The sequence below is a fragment of the Microcebus murinus genome, chromosome 3, assembly GCF_040939455.1.
Source record: "Microcebus murinus isolate Inina chromosome 3, M.murinus_Inina_mat1.0, whole genome shotgun sequence".
In the NCBI taxonomy this organism is placed as follows: domain Eukaryota; kingdom Metazoa; phylum Chordata; class Mammalia; order Primates; family Cheirogaleidae; genus Microcebus; species Microcebus murinus.
The window spans coordinates 32,819,925-32,840,410 of NC_134106.1; the positions used below are offsets into that span (position 1 = coordinate 32,819,925).

General features: G+C 38.8%; 1 protein-coding gene across 10 annotated transcripts in view; it reads right to left on the reverse strand.

The window, feature by feature from the left end:
- Positions 1-20,486, reverse strand: part of SLC8A1 (solute carrier family 8 member A1) — a 366,483-nt gene that overhangs the window by 310,560 nt on the left and 35,437 nt on the right. For 7 of the 10 annotated variants that reach the window (XM_012788537.2, XM_076000699.1, XM_012788542.2 and 4 more), the window contains exons 2-3: positions 8,757-8,905; positions 2,609-2,678 (exon numbers count right to left, since the gene is read on the reverse strand). The gene's annotated coding sequence lies outside the window, so the exon portion shown is untranslated. Of the gene's footprint in view, positions 1-713; positions 963-1,119; positions 1,352-2,608; positions 2,679-8,756; positions 8,906-20,486 lie in introns of those variants that run through there. The other 3 variants (XM_012788549.3, XM_012788543.3, XM_020288596.2) reach the window with 2 other exon arrangements.

The following is a 20,486-nucleotide window of genomic DNA, read 5'->3' on the forward strand; positions in this document are numbered from 1 at the left end:
CAACCACTAGTAGCTGACTAGCAGGAGAGGCAGAGAGCGCCTTCAAGGAGCCAGGCTACGGGGGTTAAAAAGATACCTAGTGCAAAGCATGACTTTCTTCCCAGCGACTGCGGACGACATGCACATCGCCCTCTTCCAAAAATTCTTTGTTAAATTTGATCCCCTCTGCTCTCAACCCAAGCACTGTCACTTTGTCTGGAGAGGGAAATACGAATTGCCAGCCCAAGCCATTCATCAAATAGCAAGAGAATACATGGGGGAGGAGGATTTAAAGAATCAAGGATGCCACATACTGTCTTTTCAAAAGCGTCGCCTGGGGCGGATTTGGTTTCTTTAGCCAACTGTCCAGCTATCAGACCTCCTCCCTCTTCTTCATTTAGGAGGATCCAAAAAGGATATCTTCACATCTCAGAACACAGACCATTTCCCCAAGAGCCAGCAAAGCTCCAGAAGCAGATAATGCAGCTGCAAAGTTCCCTTCGAATCTCTCGGGGAAAGACGCCTGTGTGTGCAGAATCCCCAACGCACACCACGGCCCAGTGGTCGCAGAAGTGGACCCTACAGCCCGCGCCCCCCTACATTTCTTCCTTCTCTGTCCCCTCTGCCCCGACCACACCTCCCTCCTCACCGCAGTTGCTGCTGAACCAGCACCGGCGCCCGCCCGGAAAGAGGGGGCTCGCAAGTGTGGCCTTGGGGAAGACCCCAGGGATTACCGGGAGGAGGGATGACCGCGGAGAGGAGCCCAGTGGGTGGGGACGCCTGGATCCCCAGCAGCGCTGCATTCCGGGTGGACTTAGCTCTTCGCGCCCTGAAGCCTCAGAGCCCAGCGCGGCGCAGGGTGCAGCATCTCTCCTGGGCAGCCCTTTCTTCCCCCGGCAGCCCGCACTGGCAGGCGGGCACCCTCACGCCCAGACGCACCAGCCCGAGCAATTGCACTCCAGGAGAAGCGCGGACACCGAGAAAAATGTGCAGGCGCGCACTCACCACACAAACACACACACACAATTGAGACCGGTCGTTTGCCAAAGCGGAGGGAAGTGCAGCCTCAGGAGCAGCAAACGGAAAATAGTTCGCGGTATCTGACCAAATCCCTTCAGCTTGCCCATCCCGAGGTCCTACCTGGCTTGGGGAGTGTGGATGGGTTCTTCCCCCGTTCCTCCACGCTAGCAGCAAATACACTGCGCTCCCTCCTTTTAAAGAGCTGCGGATCAGGAAGAGGTCGCTCCCATCTTCTGGGGGAAGCACAAAGCAGGCGGCGGCGGCGGGCGGACTCCCGTGCAGCGCCGGCGCGAGCGGGAGCGGCGGCGGCGGCGGCGGGCAGCGGTGCGCGCGGGCGGGAGGCAGGCGCGGAGGCCGCGAGGCTGGGAGGGCCGGGGCCCGGGCGGCGCGCGCTCCCCCTCCCTCCCTCCCTCCCTCCCTCCCGCGCACACCCGCCGCCAGCCGCCCGCCGCCCGCGTCCGCAGCCTTGCACTCGCTCACACGCGCGCTCGGCCCCCTGCGCGCCCCCCGGGCTCCCTCGGCGATCGCGCGGGGGTACGGCCGGCGCCTTTCGGGAGCTCCGAGCGGGTGAGGAGCCCTCCCAGCCTCCCGGCCTCCGCGGCTGAGAATCGTTTCCGATTTCCTCCCGGCTGTCGGCCCCGCAGTGCGTTCCGGCCGCGCGCTAGCGCTCTCTCCCGCACCCAGCCCATCGGGGACACGCGCGGGCGGGCGCTGCAACTTTTCTGGTCAACCCTCCTCGCCTCATCCACTGGCAGGACCCTGACCCCAACTCGCCTCCCGGTTTCTCACCTCTGACTTTGTTAATCTAGCCATCGTTCTTCCTCCACTGTCCACCCTTTTGCCAAAGGAAGCTATCTGTTAGCAAAGGGATCTAGGGATACAGCAATGATTTCTTTTTCTTTTTCAAATCCTTACTCCGTGGTTTTCCTACATACCAGCTATGCACGACTATACGCTCGCTACTAGATGCTGACACAAGCAAATAAGGATTTGGGGCGGGGGGAGGGCGCGTAATTTCCCAGCCAAGAACTCTGAAACATACTCCGCGTTGGTATTTCCCTCAAAGATTGCGGGTCGCCTGGGAATAAAGACCAAGGGGCTGTTTAGTGGGAAAGCCTTGCTGCTTTTAAACTACAGAGAGGAGTAAAATCTGAGCATTAAGGTTGAGTTGGGAAAGACCTAATGCAGCAATCGACGAACCATTCATTGCCCTTTCCAAGAGAAGCATTATCATTGCCAATACATCACTTCCCCATAATTAATAAGGGAGCACTGCACCAGGCCCTTGCTCTCTTGACAGTTCATTCATTCTTACAAATCCTTAATGACTTGGCATGATGAAAGGCTAGACCTCCTGTGAAGTTCGCTGGCTCCCAACCCCGGCTGCACATCAGACACACCTGGGAATGCAGGCTCTGATGTCTGTCATAGGTCTCAGAAGGGGCTCCACATTCGTATTTTGAAAGCACCAGTTGCTATTGGCCACTGGTATGATTTGCTCAGGTGTAGGGATCAAGAACAGCTATACTGGGAGGCGAGGGAACGAGGGAGTTGTAGAGCACTAGGTACAAAGTTTAGTTCTTCCGTGGAGTTCTACACCAGTACTTACAGTGCAGCTCTGGGGCAGTCAGGCCTTAGGAAAAGAGAGATTCTGACTCCAGGAACCCGGCTGTCTGAGTCTGCAACAAAAAGAGAGGAATGGGAGAAGTTGCCCTCTTCTGCCTCTATGCCACTGGTTCTCAATCCTGACTGTACCCCAGAGTCTCCTGGGCAGCGTTTAAAAATCCCAGTGCTTAGGCCACACCCCAAACTGATTAACTTGGACTCTCTGGGGGTGGGACCCAGGCATCAGTAATTTGTTTTTACATTGCTCAATTGATTCCTGTGGCCCACAAAGGTTGAGAACCTCTGCTCTAGGCCAATAATCCTCAAACATGAATGTGGGTATTAAGCACCTGGGGGTTGCAGTTTCTTACTCAATAAGACCTGGCGAGGGCCTGGGTCTGCGTCTCTAGCAAATGTTCAAGTGACCTTGATGCTTTCTGAACGAAGACTGCATTCTAATTAGCAAGGGTATGTCGCATTCATCTAGTGGTCACGGACACTCACTTCTTGTCTTATAAATCTGCAGGAATCATTCCTTCCTAAGAACACTTTCCTTTCCTTGCTATAAGAGAAATTTTCTTGGAAGTCATGCTCTGCACAAACTTTTTGTTAGATTGTACTGACTAGTGGGCGTGAACAGAATGACACGTGGGGAGACACAGAAGGTCACCATCTCTCTGTTAGAATATGTCCTCTGCCAAAAAAATACTTAGAGTCCTGACTTTAAGGGAGTGTGAGAGGCAGATATCTGGCTCACAGTCAGTGAAAGGGGCTTGGAGAGAAGTGGCTGCCTTCTAAATGACACTTAGAAAAGAACATAATGAAGACTCTGCTTTTAGGAAATAAGACACAGCCAAATGAAGGGACCGAATGAAAGAGCTAAATGAAAATGTGAGTGGACTACTATCTCATTGGAATAGAGTCCATGGAAAGAGTATGGCCTATTATTGCTATTATGGGCCACTGACTGAGAGCTCAGATTTTCTTGAAAGTATAAGCATGTTTGTGACACAGAGTAACAAGAGCCCTGTTCTTTAAATGTCTCTACGCCTGTGATACCCAAAGTCTATGTTGTCAGCAGCTAAGTAGATATGGCTACTTCTTAGTCCTCTTTATTCCTCTTCTTTTCCTATCTAGATTGATATTTAGGTTAATTTAGATTCTTGGGGGAAAAAAAAAACTGATGTTAGACTTCTCTTTATGTAGAACCATTAAGTGGCAACCTAGTGCCCAGAGATTGGGCACCCTTTTTGATTTGGCTCAATTTCTGAGCCCCTAATTCTTTGACTTTCATTTCTCATTAAAGGCATTTTTATAATGGTTCCAGGGCCCTAGGGCAAATAAAACCTTTTTCTCCCTTCTTAATGTCATACATGACTGGATTTTTATTGCAAGAATTATCAAAGTCTACATCACCAGCACAAGGCCATGGGAGACTATGGCTCTAGGTAAGGAATAAGTGAGGCTGCTGCAGTAGACTGTAGCTTTGGAAAGAAGAAATATTGTATGGAGGAAAGTGGTGGTTTATATCCCAGTAACAATACACTATTTCCTAATTGTAGTCTCCTATATTAATTGCTATTTTTTCCTCTGGGCTAGGGATTCAGAATCCCAAGCCTCCACTTTTATCTAACCAAAGCAATATGGCACAGTCAGTTAGGAGACTCCACAGGAATATCACTACGATTTGGCATATTCTAGAGATGTTCAGTTTTTCATGAATTATTTCCCAAAAAAACCTTCAGAGGGATCTCTTAGCAAACTCATTTTCAGACAAATTGTAAATGTGAATTAGGTCTGGTCTTCAAAAAAATTAGACATGATCATGAGTACCAACAATTTTTTTAAATATTTGATACTTTACTGAAACACCCAATAATTTTTATCCCAGGAAAAAGTAACACAATATTTTGTTGTAAGTCCTCTCATTTTACTTTGAATTGCATAGGTCAGAAGTACTACTATTATTTTTTTCATTGCTTGGAGCTTCTTAAGTGTGTTAATATCCTCTTAGTCATCTCCCATCTCATTTCCTGCTTTGCCAGCCTTTACCACTCACCTACCTGCTCATCTATAAGTCAGTCTCATATTGATTTATACCTAAGAAAAAGGTGTCATGGCACCCCCAGCCTGGCCAGCGAGTAGAGAGCTTAGCATTAGTAAAAATAAGAATTTTTCCATACCTAAGAACCTCAGGCAGACCGCTGGGTCCCAGTTTTGTCCTTTAATTTTCTTTGCTCCTGATTGGATCTGGGGTTCTTTGCTTTAGAAGTGACTATGAGGATTCTTTGTTGACTTCTAAGTGCTAGTCTTTCTCCTCCCCAAGGTATTGTTCCTGCAGTTCAACTTTTACTTCTCAGTTTTGTTTTGACCACTCCTGTACCTCATCCAGCAATGGGCCCTGCCACTGTACAACAATCCACAAAGTGGGAACAGCCTTTCCGGTAGACTCACTGTCCAACCCTCCTCCCCTGGCTCCATTACTTTGGGGTCAGCCACTTCCTCTGAATTTATCACAGTCTTTGGATATGAGAAGCCTGCAATTCTACATTTGAGCAACTTATATTAAAGGATTGGGTTTGTACAAAATCCTGACACTCTCATTTTCCATTGCCCCTTATTGCCATAAGGAAATATCTAGTCTATACCCCACAACTCTACCCACATTTACTCAATGGCAAAATCATTATCTAGAACAATTAATGGGTTAGAAAAGAATAGCTCACTGGTTAAGAACTATGGCATCAGAGTTATAATGTCTGGGTAGTAATCTCAGCTCTAGTTGTGTGAACTTGGGGAAGTCTCTTAACCTCTTGAATCTTAGTATCTTTGTCTGGAAAACATGAATCATAAAATCTCTTGCAAGAAGCTGTGGGAAGGATAAAATGTATATAAGGTGCTTAGCATAGTTGTTCATCATAGTAATTACTCAATAACTGATACTGTTGTTATTATATTGGTAAAGTTCCATAAAATGATATCCATATAAATTTTATAAATCTATATAATCGAGTTACCTCATTATTTATAATGACTATGCTATCATTTTTGTTATGCAGAATTCTATACAAGGAATAATCCAAGAAAACATACATTCCTGCATTAAAAGAGTACTTTTCCTCTCTGTAATGAAAGAAGCTGTTTGTGCTCTTTCTGATTTTGTAAGTACAGAGTGTGGTTAATGACCGCTGGAGTGGACACCACATTCTTGGCTCCTTCACAATATTTATTTCCCTTTATGTCTGAGTATCATCTTGATCTTACCTTTACTACAAGCCGAGGGTGGAATTTCAAAGGCAGCCATTTTTAAACAAATCCCACTACAACTAAAATGTTGATTGTCACATTAATTTTACCAATAGGGGACTTTATCTATAGGGCATAAACTTTTTCACTAAGTTTCCACAAACTTTCCCCAGCATTAATTCAAGGACTCTCCATCAATAGAGACTCAAGATGAACCCCTGGGGTGCTCTGTACCAGGCAGCTGTTCCTCACAATCCAGTTTTGAAGCAATGTCCCTGAGAGATTGCACTTCAGCTTTTTCAATAAATCTCCTTTCTAAGGCATTGCCTGTGATATATAACTCCTTCACTGAGTCTTCAAATGCTGGTCACTGATTAGACTGTTCTGAGAACTGCTGATGTTTTAGTGGTTACTGCAATGCCCAGACAGTAGCCCTTGCAAATGGTCATAACAAAGATCCCTAAGGAGAAATAGACTGAAATTATGGGTGTCTTAATCCATGATTTTAATGATGTTGATTCTGCTGCCACTGAAAGTGTCTGGAAATAAAGAAACTATATGCTCTCATCTTTTTAAAAATTCAGACTCATCCATTGTGACCTAAAGCATGCTGAGTAATCATGAGCAAATAATGTTCAGAAACTACACCCTATTTTCCCTTTCCTTTGAAATATTATCCCATCACACACAAAGCTTAGCCATCTTTGGATTTGCTTTAGCATTTCTAAGTGTGTGTATCAAAATAAATGGTACATTATTTGTGTATACTTTAAAATTATCTTCTATCTATACTTTAGGGTTTTTTTTTACCTTATGTCTATAGAACTTTTATTTTTTATTTTCTTTATTTTTTATTTCAGAGTAATATTGGGGTACAAATGTTTTTCATTACTAACATCGCTTTTGTAATGCTCTAGTAAGGGTTAAAAGTGTGCCTGTCACCCAGGCAGTGTTTATTGTACCCGTTAGGGAGCCTTTTGCCCATCTCTTCCATCCCCTGCTCCTGCTTGATTTCCTTATGATCTAGTTGGAAGAGCTATGATTAATCTTGCTTCACAAACTAAGAAAGAAAGTAAAAAGGGATTTGCCCAATCCTAGGTGCACATATGTATCAGCTGGGTTGTTTTAAAAAATACTGAAGCCTGCACCCCACCCTTAGAGCTTCTGTTCCTATTGGTCACAAGCTGGATCTGGGCCCTCTTTCGTTTAGTTTTGTTTCTAAGTTTTCTAGGTGGTTCTAAGGTTCAGCCAGAGCTAAAAACCACTGGCCTAAGATCAACTATTTAATAAGTGGCAAAGACAAATGAAAAAGCTCTTTACATCTGGCACAATGCAGTTTCTATATTGGTGCTATTGATATTTAACAGAATGTAAAAATGGGTTCTTTTCCTAGAAATTTAAAAGAACTTACAAATGTTTTAGGGCCTTTTGAGTCTTTTAAGAAGCAGAAGTGTATATTATAATTCACCTGGCAAGGATACATAAGAAAATTATAAAATATGATCTAGAAAGTCCAGTCTATTACGATAGAGCCTCTGTCTATCTTGTTGAACATTCAATCCTCAGCATCTAGAGTAGGTTATGGTGCATGGTGGATGAATTAATCAACACCTATTGTCCCCTGTAAGGGATCTGGCATATGTGAAAAGAAGATGGATTTTGGTTATAAGGTAAAGTAAACTCTTTGGCCCCTGTCCAGTGGGAATTGTAACTTAATAGTGATCACCTCCTTGTAGCTGCAGTGCAGGCCCTGGTTAGCAACTGACATAGTCACCATATCCACACCCACAGTCCTGCCTGGCCACCTGCTCTGCGATGACAGACAGATTGTCTGTGACATTGCAAGAGGAGGAACCACACAGAGACAGCAATCTGACCAAGCCTCCGGCTTGAGTTTGTAAACCGACCCTTTGTCAGTATTTCAGGAATTACTTATAAGCCGTCATCCGGCCCAATTTGCAAACAAGTTAGAGAATCTCCTATTTCCTCTGTTAACAAAAGTTCATTAAGCATGTATTTTATGGGTATTATTCTCGTGTTTTTATTTATTATTTTTCAAGAATAAAGGAACCAGTGAGTTTCCTGATTATGTTCAAAGTTGGCCATCAAGCAATTCTTAGTAAAGGCAAAAAGCTGGGCAGTGTAGAGAAAAAGACAAAACACAGCTGAGAGTAGTCATTAATTCATTTTTTCATTCATTCTTTCATGTATTCATTTAACAAATATTTATGAAGATCTACTCAGACACTGTCCTAGACACTGGAGAGAAAGCAAAAACATTAGTAGAAGTTCCTACTCTCCTAGGATGTACATTCCAGTGGGAAAACAACAGGCAACAAGCAAAATAAGCAAATTAACAACTTGTAGGATGTCACGTGGAGAGATAATGCTATGAAAACAGTAAAGCAGGGAAAATGGAATAGGGACTTGTGGAAACAAGTACTAATTTAGGTGGTCAGTTTTGCACAGACTTGAATGAAGTTAAGATTTCCTGTAGACAATGCCATCCCTTCTCTGAGAGTCCCAAACAGATTATATGGATTATAGCTATATTACAGAAGAAACAAATTTTCAAACAAATAAATATATATATATTACAGTACTTTGTTTGTTTGAAAATTTGTTTCCTCCCTGCATTGAGATTCTTTTAGGAATTCTCACCTCAAAGCTGTCAGACTTCATCAGGGTTAGCAGCAGAGGCATGACCACATGACTTGTACCTCTGCATGCAGGAGCATATTCATGTTACATAAATCCAAGAGTTCCAAAAAGACAGACCGCCCCCAGGGGTTGCACATAAAATGACTGTGTTCTTCTAAGGCAGAGTTGCTATAAGACTTTTGAGTGCCCTTTTGATTTTATTTAAATTATAGCATCTTATTAATGCACTTCGATGGCAAACTTACATAAGTGAGCTCTGACGGGTGAACCTCTTGCCACAAAGTCAACAACACTGGTGAGGAGGGAGGGAGATCACGCACGTGTAACTTGATGGTTCCCGTGTTTCTTTCTATGAGACGGTCACACTTCTTTTTTCTTTTTCCTGCATTCTTACCTGAAATTATACAATATACAATATGCATGCCACACTGATAACACCACACACACTCCTACACACACATTTGCACAGACTCACACACTCATTCACATACATGATTCTTAACTGTGGCCAAATATTTAATTATTGAAAAATTACCAATTGCAAATTTGCAAATACACATGGAAGTAATAACTCACCTCTTGTTTTGTTTAAATATTATTCAACCTTGATGGTTTTTTATTTGCATATACTCTCATATACTTAGACTCATAGACTAAAGCAGATTATGACCCATGCATTGTGCTTTTTTGGAAATGAATAATATTAGATTTGAAGCCTAAAAAGATACATGAATTATAGATCTTAAGAGAGATTTAAAATTTTTTTCTTCCTGTTTCTTTTGTTAAAAAAAGAAAACCTCAATGTAGAAATTGCTCAGGAAAAGTAGAGCTTGGATGGAAAAGTATTCAGCACAGCAAAAGGGCCTACCTAACTCATAATAGATGATTAATAAACATATGTTGAATAAATGATGGAAATTAATGGAACATGATTTTTTAAAGGGCAATCATTTTGCAGTCGATTTATTGGCTGAATTTTTAAATCATTCAGGCAGCAAATAGTGAGTGGCTACTACAATCAGAGCCACGAACTAAGTTCTGTGGTGATTAAAAAAATGAATCAGACACCGTCTATGACCTTTAGAAACTTAGTCTCAGAGGTAGAATTAGACTGTAAAGATTTTTGAAGAAGTGAGTGCTATAGAAGATTTTATGAAGCTTTATGAAGATAAATCTTGACAGCGTGTCTGAGATGTGTTAAAGTGGGCATGACCAGGGATAAAGAAATTGGTGAGGAGATGATTAAAATCAAAGTAGGCCCAAGGAACAAGACTGTAAACAACAACTGAGAAAGGAAAGGAAGAATATAGCTACTTTTCCTCTTTGGCTCAGTTCTTGGCAGAATCCCATTACATCTCTGCCCAATGGTTTTAAAAAATACTGAGTTTTAATTCTGAGGGCAATCATTCTGAATGGTTTCAACTGTGACATATAATTTCTATAAAGCTGTTACTATTCTAGGAAAAACAATCCGTTTAAGACTGGCATATGAAGTTGGGGATAGGGGGTGGTAGTCTGCTCTAGCAGCCAGAGAGAGTATTTCATCACTGACATGATGAATGGTGATAATAAAAAGCAGACAGACCCTCACTTGGTTTTATTATTGTGTCTAAATTCTCCCCTGACAATGCACCCCCTTATTCTTTGCACTGCAGATTTACTGCTCCCACTGCCTATCTCCCTTGGTGTGCTGCTGTCTTTTAAACAGATTATGGTAATATGACACTATCTGGTCTCCTTTCTGTGACATAAACCTGACTTACAACTAGGGAGCAGGTGAAAAGATCTCCACCCCAGCCCATGTACCCACCAGACATTTAAATCTACTTTGTAGGAAAGCCAAACAGAGCCAAGTTCGATGAAGTATGGACTTTACATAGAGCCCCTCAATTCCCCTAACTGCATGTGACTTTACTATTATTATTTTTTTTAACTATACAAAATCAGTGAAAGAAATTTGAACATACTTGGAACATTTAATCAAATCTCTTCATTAATCATATATGTTAAGGAGAATATTTTTTCATTAAATGCAGTCTTATATGTTGGATAACAGGTCCAAAGATACAATAAACTGTTTTGATTTTTCATGTGCATTTTTGACAACTCTTTTGACACATCCTTCATCTGACACAAACTAAATCCTATATATTCACCATTATGAAAAATCTAGTGTTCACACTACTTGAAATTATTAGTATATTTTTAAATGGAAAGAATATGCTAGATTTTTAGATCTTTATTCTCTTGTTTTAAGGTAAAATGTTATTTTTTCTTTAAATTAATTTAATACATTTAATTATTAATCAATTAAAATTAAATAAGTTTAAGTAAACTTATTTAAATTTTTTATTTTATTTATATATCAATCCTAATGTTAGAAAAACACCTAATAAATTTCCTGACAAGTTCAGAACATTTTTTCCTGTGAGAGGCAGTGTTTCATGTTAGAAAAGATCAGAGCAGAGATGAGCCTGAATTTTGTGGGAATGGACACGTGCTAGCTATATAAACACAGATAAAACATTCATTCACTCACTTGCTGAGCAAGCATTTTTTCAGTGACCATTAGGCAAGGCGCTGTGTCAGACATAAGAGAATCATCAGTGAACAAATGGGTCTTTCATTTGGGAAAGGAAACAGAAATTAACCAACTTACACAATTCACTATTTTATTAATATTGTGGTAAGGAACAACAAGGAGACACAGAGTTGGCTTTGACATTTTGTAACAGAGGGAGCTGACTTTTTAAGAAGATAACTAGGAACTGGCTAGGGGAAGAGGGGAATGAGCTCAGTATAGTGCTGGACAGAAGAAGCTTCAGATGTAAAGGCCGGGAGGTGAGAAGGCACAGCTGAGGAACTGGAAGATCAGAGGGTATAAAGCATAGCAAGTAGGGGAGAGAGAGTTGTGAGCCAGGGCTGTAAGGTACGCAAAGACCATGTAGAACCTGGAGAGCTTGCTTTTTTGATTTTTTTCTCAAGATCATGATGTGCTTATGTGCTTCATTCTAAGGACTTGTCTTAGTTTCATGACAGAATAATTGTTCTCACAGTAACTAAACTCTTCTGCCCTTTCTGCACTTCCCTGGCTAACACATGATTGAGCAGAATTTCTTCTAAGTTTAGTATTAAGGGGAGATTTGATAACTGGAAAATTAAAAATAAATTAAGTCTTATTTTCTAGACATGATTTTACTTTCACTGCTGTGGTTTGTCAGGGGTCTCCTATGTGATCATCAATAATTAATAATCACCATAACGACCAAAATTTTCCACTAGATTGCTTTTCAGATTATTTGGTGGAGTCTTGTTCTTTTGACACCATATCCCCTCCTAACATGCTCTTCTAGATTATTCTCTTAGACTTACAAATAAGGGAGGGTCATTAAGAAAAAATATTGATAGCCAGTGTGAACTAAAACAGCACTGGCTTGATCCTGGAATGGGGACAACTCATTTCATAACTTTAAAAGATTCCTACATTTCCACCTGTTTATTGGAAGTTAAGATTCTGCATGGTGGCATATAAACAAAACAGTGATTAGACCCAGGCTACCCACTCTATTAGGAGCTGTGGAGGAGAAGACCCACTGGTTCCTCCTCTTTGAGGTAAAGAGAGGCGGCTCCAAAAGAATTGCTTTAAAGATAATAAGAAGAAATTGACATTGGATTTCACCGTTTTAGCTTCCAGCTTACTTCTGCATCATATACCGCTGCACTTGGTGAAATACCACTGGGGCGTAATGGGGTGGGGTGAAGCTTGTGATTGGAGAGGTGTTTAAATTGGCCTGAGAAGTGGAGTTGTAGTGGGGAGATGAGATTGGAACTGCAGACCTGCCAAGGACTCCACCATAGGACAGGAGATGAATGTTGTGTGAGGCCACCAGTTGGGAGGGGCTCAATCTATAAGGATAGTCCAGTCACGTAAAGCTCTCCCAATGCCTGGAGGAAATGCTAAGAAAAGAGTCCCACCCAGTGGGAACAGTTGAGTACTTTATCCAACCACACTGAGCATATAATAAACGAGATCCATCAGCAGCAGGAACCAACCTGAAGGAGCTGCAATCTTGTCACAAGAGGTGTTCTCACCCCCTCTCTGCCAGAACACTATAGGAGTGTAGAGGGAAAAGGTGGGTGAGAAGGTAGACAACATCCCTTCTTCTCTGAGTCTCTACAGCAAAGGTTCTCACCTGGGGTGGTATCATCCCTAGAAGTCAACTTCAAAATTCATGGGGTGTTTTGTAGTTGTCACAACAATATGGAAGTTGCTATGGGCATTTATTGGGCTACAGCCAAGGATGCAACATATCTTGCACTGTGGAACAATCTCGTATGACAAATAATTCCTCTTCATTCCATATTATTTTAAAATGTTCTACAGGGCATTCATGTAGGTGAAAAACCTATTACTTGAGCCTATAGCCTTACTTTGGTTTTTATATAAAAACCAAGTATTGCATGTTTTCATTTATACTGATTTTCCCAGGAGTATAATTACTATGCATATTGAAGAAAAATTATACTTTGTTTCATTTGGAATTTAACAAGAGTTGTTTACCATTTTGGAAAATCACTTTACTGATGGCAATATTGCCTGTTAGCATTTATAACCATTACCCTTGGGGTAGTTCTACATAATGAGCAAGTATCCGACCACTACATCTTCTAGTGTCATAAGAGCTGAATGTTTATACATTGCACAACACGTTAATGTATTATAAAATATTCCCATTTTTCCTTTTTTATATTACAGTGAGAGCATTACATAGGACTTTAGATATATACATTAATATATATTCATGGACTAGGTTATATTATTAATTTTATTTCATAGTAGTGTGCTATATAAATATATACAGCACATACATATAAAAGGGATGCTTTAGTCTGAATATGTCCCCTAAAATTCATGCGTTGGAAATTTAAACTCCAATGCAACAGTGTTGGGAGGTGGGGCTGAATGGGAGGTATTTAGGTCATGAGAACTCCATCCTCATGAATGGATTAGTGTTGCTATAAAAAGGGCTTATGAGAGGGGGTTCACTGTCTTTTGTCTTTCTGCCATGTGAGGACACAGCATTTGTCTTCTCTTGCCATTCCACGTTCCACTATGCAAGGCCGCAGCAAGAAGGCCCTCATTAGACGCTAGCACCTTGATCGCGGAGTTCCCAGCCTCTAGAACTGTGAGAAAACAAATGTCTGTTGTTTGCAAATTAGCCAGTGTTGAGTATTATGCTATAGCAGCATTAAATGGGCTAAGAAAAAGGGGAAACTGAGTCTGAAGGAATTGATAACCTCTTCAAGTTTTTAACTCTCCAAGTGTTATAGTCTATAAAGGGAGAGGTTGGGAGAGAAATTTAAATCAATTATGAAATTGATATTTCATAATAAATACGAATTATTCAATTACCAGAACGGAGCTCTTTCAATAACTAAAAGTGACTAAAATTTTTCTGGACTGATATGCCCTTCAGGGAGCTATGTCGGGAAAGGAGATTTACCAGAGCTTCACTGGGGGCTATCATTGGAGAATGACTTGGGGTCCTCTACAGCTTTGACATCTAACAGGATGGTCAGCTACCTGCCATACATCTGAAGAGTGGAAAGATATGTAGTTTCAACTCTGTTACTAAGTTGCTGGTAAACCCACAACGGCTCTGAGGTTTGCTTGCCTTGCAAATTGAGGAGGCTAATCTGCTTCTTTCAGTATTATTATGAGAATCTTATAGCACAGTAAGTATAAAGTGCTCTGTAATGACAGGAACTGTGATTCTGTACCTCCTTACATTCCACTGTGCCCAGGCCCATGCTGTGTATGCAATGATGCCTAACAATTCATGTTGGCTAGTTAAATGTGTCCTCCTTTTTTCCCCTCTAAGGAACGGAGCATAAGTGTTGCAAATCATGGCTTGTATTCTATATTTCCAAAGGATGCTGCTTAATTTTTCATTCACATGTATGTTATACATGAAAAACTGCATGTGATTGGCTTGGCATCATTAACTCATTTTAAATGGCCAAGAAAGCACTACATATAATGGTGCCTAGATAGTGAGATGAGTAAATCATGTATCTTACAGGAACTGATGATCTAAAAACAAAATGTGCAGAGAAAGGAAGAGAAGCCACATAAGAGCTTTAGAAGATGGATTAATTTGAGAGTGAAATCCCACCTGGTACACACCAGGGGGCCAGCTAATTAAAGCCTCTGTAGAAAGGACAGGAGTGGATCCCTAAGGCTATCTGGAGGCTAAGCTAGGTAGAGCACAGGGCTCATCATGCCCCTTAGTGGATGTGTCTGACTCCCAAGAGGGTTGTTCAGCTTCAATTTTTACCTGTCCAAAGACTCCACTTTTAACCCCAAGCCATCTATCTTGTAAATATCATCCTTTTGCGTAGAGCTGAGAGTGTGTTAGGGCACTGATGCACACTCAATCGCATTATAAAAGGAACCACTCACAGTGAAAAGATTTGTCTTAGAGAGGTCTACCCTATAGAGCTGCTTCTGATGCAAGTACAGGGGATGTTGGCGCTATTAACTGCTATTCAATCCCGATGGAGAGAGGACAGAAAGTCAAAACTGTTTTAGTCACTTCTCCAAATTATCTTTCTCTCAATTAAAAACACTGGTGGCTGCTATTATAGTCTCCTTTTATGTTTCTTCTGTAGAATAATGATTCGCTGCCCTTTTGCTCCTTTTAGAGACAATTTCTTCCTTAATTAAAGGTCATGTAATGTGTCTTTCCATATGACATTCACATAAATGACTTCATACTGTCTGTCCTGTTCTTCTCTTCAGAATGCTGTCCACTTTAACTCAATCTTGATTAATTCCCTCTTTCCCCAAAGCAAATATGGGGTTTTCTGTGCCACTTTTTGAATTCACTATTATATTCACCATCTTTATCTGTTACCTTCAGGATATTGAATTTTATGATTATCACTTTGGCAATCTTCACAAAGTGATTTTTGATAACAAAATTGGAGTAAAGAATTTTTCCATATATGACTATAAGTAAGACTGTGCATAAATAAACCAGATTTAGTCACTGTTAACTATGGAAATAACTATAAGCAAATCACTTCAGCTTCCCAGATCTTAGTTCGATTATTTGTAGAGTGGGAATGTTGAACTGATTTTCATCTCTTTCACCCACTAAAACATTGAGACATCATGATAGAATGCTTCAGGTTTATTTGTTTGGTTTCAAAGCTTTGATTTTTTTCTACATTGTACATTTTAAGTGAGAAGGTATGGAAATAGTAGCAGCCTCTTCCATCACCAGGAATTATTTGATCATTTATAAAGTATAGTCCTTTATTTTGTCTAGAAAGATAAGCTTGAGATATTACTAACTTTAGCATTAGCTTTTACTTATTTAAAAATAAATTTAAAAATAAATGATGTTTAGTGGTTTATTTATGTATACTGTACATATTACAATTATTGGCTTTGACAAAAATATGCTCTTTTCTATCCATTAAAACAGTTTATTCTAATCAACAGTCACTCAGTTTATTTTGATTATGAAGACTTTTCATGTCTTTCCACGAGATCTTAGCACTCATTAAGTTTAAGCATCTTCTGAAACAGAAATAATTTTTAGATTATTATAATTTTCTATTTTCAATTTCTTCTTAATTAAAAGTAGATTTTTCTTTCTGTGTTTTGTGTATTCCCAGTGTGCATAAATCTTAATTATAATATATAGTAATGCATTTTTAAATACTTTTTTCCTCTTTTAAGCATAGCAAATTTCAAACATACAAAGTAGAGTGAATCAGTGGAACAAATCCTATGTACTCATCTGCAGCTTCACAGTTGTCTATTGACAGTCAATATTGTTACATCTAGGTTTCCCCCATCCTTCACATTATATGATTTTAAATCCAGTCCTGGATATAACATTATTTCATCAGTAAATTCTTCAATGTATACTTTTAAAAGTAGGCTAGATTTCATAACTGTGACAATATTATCACACTTTAAAAATTAACAATATCCGTTAATCTCATAAAAGATCCCTGATTGCCTCATTAACAATATGTCTGCAGTTGGTGTGAAAGAAAAATGATTGAAGTAACATTAAAACATTAAATATGTTTGAAATGTCTTTTCATACATACATATCAATGTTTATAAATTCCCCATGTCATTTTTTTTCTTGCAGTTTAGTTTCTGAAGAAATCAAATTTTTTTTTTTGTTCCATCAAGTTTCACACATTCTGGAATTTGCTGATTTCATTCATCTGTTATTTTTTAATAAATTTCTCTGTACTCTGTCTTTCCTATAAACTTGGATGCTTATCTGTCTTGAATGTATCATAGTGTTGCATATATATCTTGTATTTTGTCATATCAAGAAGAAAATAATGTCTGGTTGACCACTTTTCATATTGAACTGTCAGCTTGATTCATTTATTGTAAAGTTCATCATTTAATGTTTCCAGCAGCCATTAATAATAATTGCTTAGATTATTTATTTAATTGGAGATTTCAAAACATTACTAATTATTCTAAATATTACTAAATATTTAGTAGTATTCTAAATATTTAGTAAATATTAGTAATATACTAAAACCATACTTTATTTTTTATTAGTTAGAATGCTTAAAAGAACTTTCTTGTATCAGCTATTTGATTGCCCTGACATTCAGTTTAAACATGGTTTTAATACATTCAGTAAATCCTGCTTGTGCACACTCTTTCCCTATTTTCTCTTTTTGGAACTAATCCAAAATTCTATCTATCTTTCCTCTTTAGAAAACAGCATTAAAAAATCAACATTTTTCAAGTAAAACTTCACACTTTAGAGAGACTTCAAAATTTCCCATTGTGTTTAAATCAAAGCAGTTGGAGGACAATCTGGCAAAATTTATAAAATTTTTAATGTGCATAATCTTAAAGTAATTCTGCTTCAATTAACTTATCCTAAAATATAACTTAAAATATGCACAAATATAAAGTCCCAGAAGTTAAAAACAACATTGTTTATAATAGCAAACAATTATGTCTAATAATAGGTATCTAACACTTAATAATAATCATGGGAAGCCATTAAAAATGGGATTGTAGTTCTATGTTGATATGAACAGAATGATGTATTGAGCAATATAGAGCTATACTGGCATAAACATATATGGTGTTAAAAGCAAGTTATAAAATATTATAATTGGATACTATACGTGTAAAAAGAATAATTTTATGTTTATAGATATAGATATATGCATAGGAAAAAATTCTGAAAGACCATTCTTTCAAATGTTATGGTTTATCAACTTCTGGATGGTAGCATTAGAGTAATTATCTCCTACTTTATTTACTATCATTAATACATAAATTTTTTCATAATAATATAACTAAAATGGAAATTTACTTATTTTTATGATTAAAGAAATGTTTTCAATAAACAATAAAAACACTTCTATAATAAAAAAACCAATAAATTAATTTTCAATTTGGAAAGAAGATCCCTGTCATTTAAGTCTGACAGCACCGTTTCTTCCTCCCTTAAATCACATGGTGTAGATTACAAAGAGAGAAGTGCTTTGGCTACTACTATGGGTTCTACAACCCAACTTTTAAAATGTTATATGAAGACTTGCTGCTACTTATCACCTGTAAAATTGCTGATTTTATACTCTGGTGGTGTTGGAGGTTTTACACTGAAGGCTTAGTTTCTCAAACAGATACCTCTGCCACTGCTAATGTTCTGTGGTGCATGGAGACTCTATACCTATTACATTATTTGATCTTTAAAACCACATTCTGACATAAGTTTTGATAACTTATTTTACAAGAGAGAGAAAAGCTCATGTTCACTCAGCTCCTAAGCTCCTAAGCAAGGACATAGATTCAGGATTTTTCACTCCAGTGTCTATTCTTTGCACTGCATTCCCACATTAGTTGCATTCACTTCTTTTCTACCTTGAAAGTCCTACCTGACAAGCCTTCACCACACAGAGAATATCTTACTTAATTCTCTGTCACCACATTTCTGTTGGAATAGATTACCTCATCCATCAATGTCTAAACTCTCATGGCATTAGCACAATTTTAGCCCCTGTGAAATAGGGGCATACTACTTCTCCCCCACCCTATGTATTGAGACAGTAATAAATTGTAAGCTAGGCACACTGAATTGCTTTTGCTGCCTAAAAATAATGTTTCTCCATCAGTCATATAGAGGAAGCACACCCTTGATTAGAATAAGAAGTTACTGACCTCAGGCATCTGTCTGCAAATACCCTATTCATATACCTCAAGGCAATAGAGATGGCAAGAAATCTGAAATGATTGCTACAGCTGCCATAAATTGAAATGATTTTAAAAAAATACAAATAGTAAAAACTACTACATAACTTTGGAAAGAAAGGGCAAAGTCTATTTTTTAATCAAACATTTTTAAGACAAAATTTCAATACACATATTTCTATATCATGCTGGCAAATCTTAAACAACCAAGAAATTTAAAACACATTCATCCAGCTACAGGGATCGTCTATAGATTCAAAAGGCAGAACATCAAGCATATGAGGATAGAGAGCTCTCCCTGCTTGGGAAAGGATTAGACTGTGATTGACTGTGAACAAACTTGACCTATGTTTGAACCAGGGAATTGTAAACACAGGGGATGCAAGTAGAGGAACCCAAGTGGCATGGAAGATGAAGTGCTGTGAAAGGTGACCTTCAGACTTTCATATGACAAGGAAGTGTTTATTTTACATGACAACCCTGCAGTAAACTTACACATGCAGTAAACTTATACATGTTTTGGAATAAAGAGAATAATTCTTAAATTGGAAGATGTGGATTCCAGCCTGACAATTTCCATCACTCAAATTACTCCTTTAGTCTCTGCGAGCTTCATAAAAATCACTCCTTCTAAAAAATGGAAATGAAGCATTTCATCCTTACCCCAAAATAATATGTCGTGTGAAGGCAAAGATTTTAAATGTTTCTTCTTTGCTGTATTTCAAATTCCTAGGAGAGTGTCTGGTCCATAAATACTTGTTGGACAAATGAATGAGAGCTGTCCAGATAGAGCAGTTTATTTCAATCAAAGACAATTGAAGAACAGTGGGTTTGTTTATTACAGTATTAATACGATGGGTAAAAGATAGAATTAAATGAACTTGATTTTTTTTTCTGATAGAAATATATAGATTTTTACACATTTAATGGTGGGGAACTCATTACCTCAAATAAAATGGTTTGGCAACTCCATTTCAAAGTCTACTATTAAGTTGGACCAAATTCTACCACTCTGAAAAATACATTTAGTGATCCTAATTTTAATATAAATTGAAATTCAACATAAATATAGACATAAACTGATCTAAGATTGAAAACTTGCCAAAAATATAACATCCATAAGTCAAGTCATAGTCATAGTGCTAATAATATAAAAATAATTACAATATCTAGGATATTCCATTTAGGATTATTCTTGCTGCTGTCTTTTCCATAGTTCAAACTAATACTGTCTCTCTTAATAGACTATCTCCCTACAAGGCTCGTTTTCTTTGACTTTCATGATGCTGTCCTGAAAATTGTCCTTTAGTGATATGTTTTTAAATATATGACATCTTGGCTTCAGAAACAACCCTATCAGAAGATGATACTCTTATGAATTAACAGATTGCCTTTTCTATAAGAACTAATCTTCATAACATACAGTCTTTGTTTTCTTCCTTGGGGCATGATGTAGCCTTATCACATGGTTACTGGTTGGAGTACCAGAAGGGAGAGGTCTGCTCTTAGAAGAAAACATAAATGATTTTTCAAAAAAGGAAACTGCCTCAATGGTAAGATTAAATTTACCATTCAATTTCTAATTCTTTTGACATCTTAAAACTTCCTAAAGTTTTAATGTCAATGTCCCATTTTTCTTCTAGAGTTCCTGTTGGTATTTTAGTACTATTCTCAGTAATCATTATAATGGTAGCTAACATTACTAAATTGACTATAA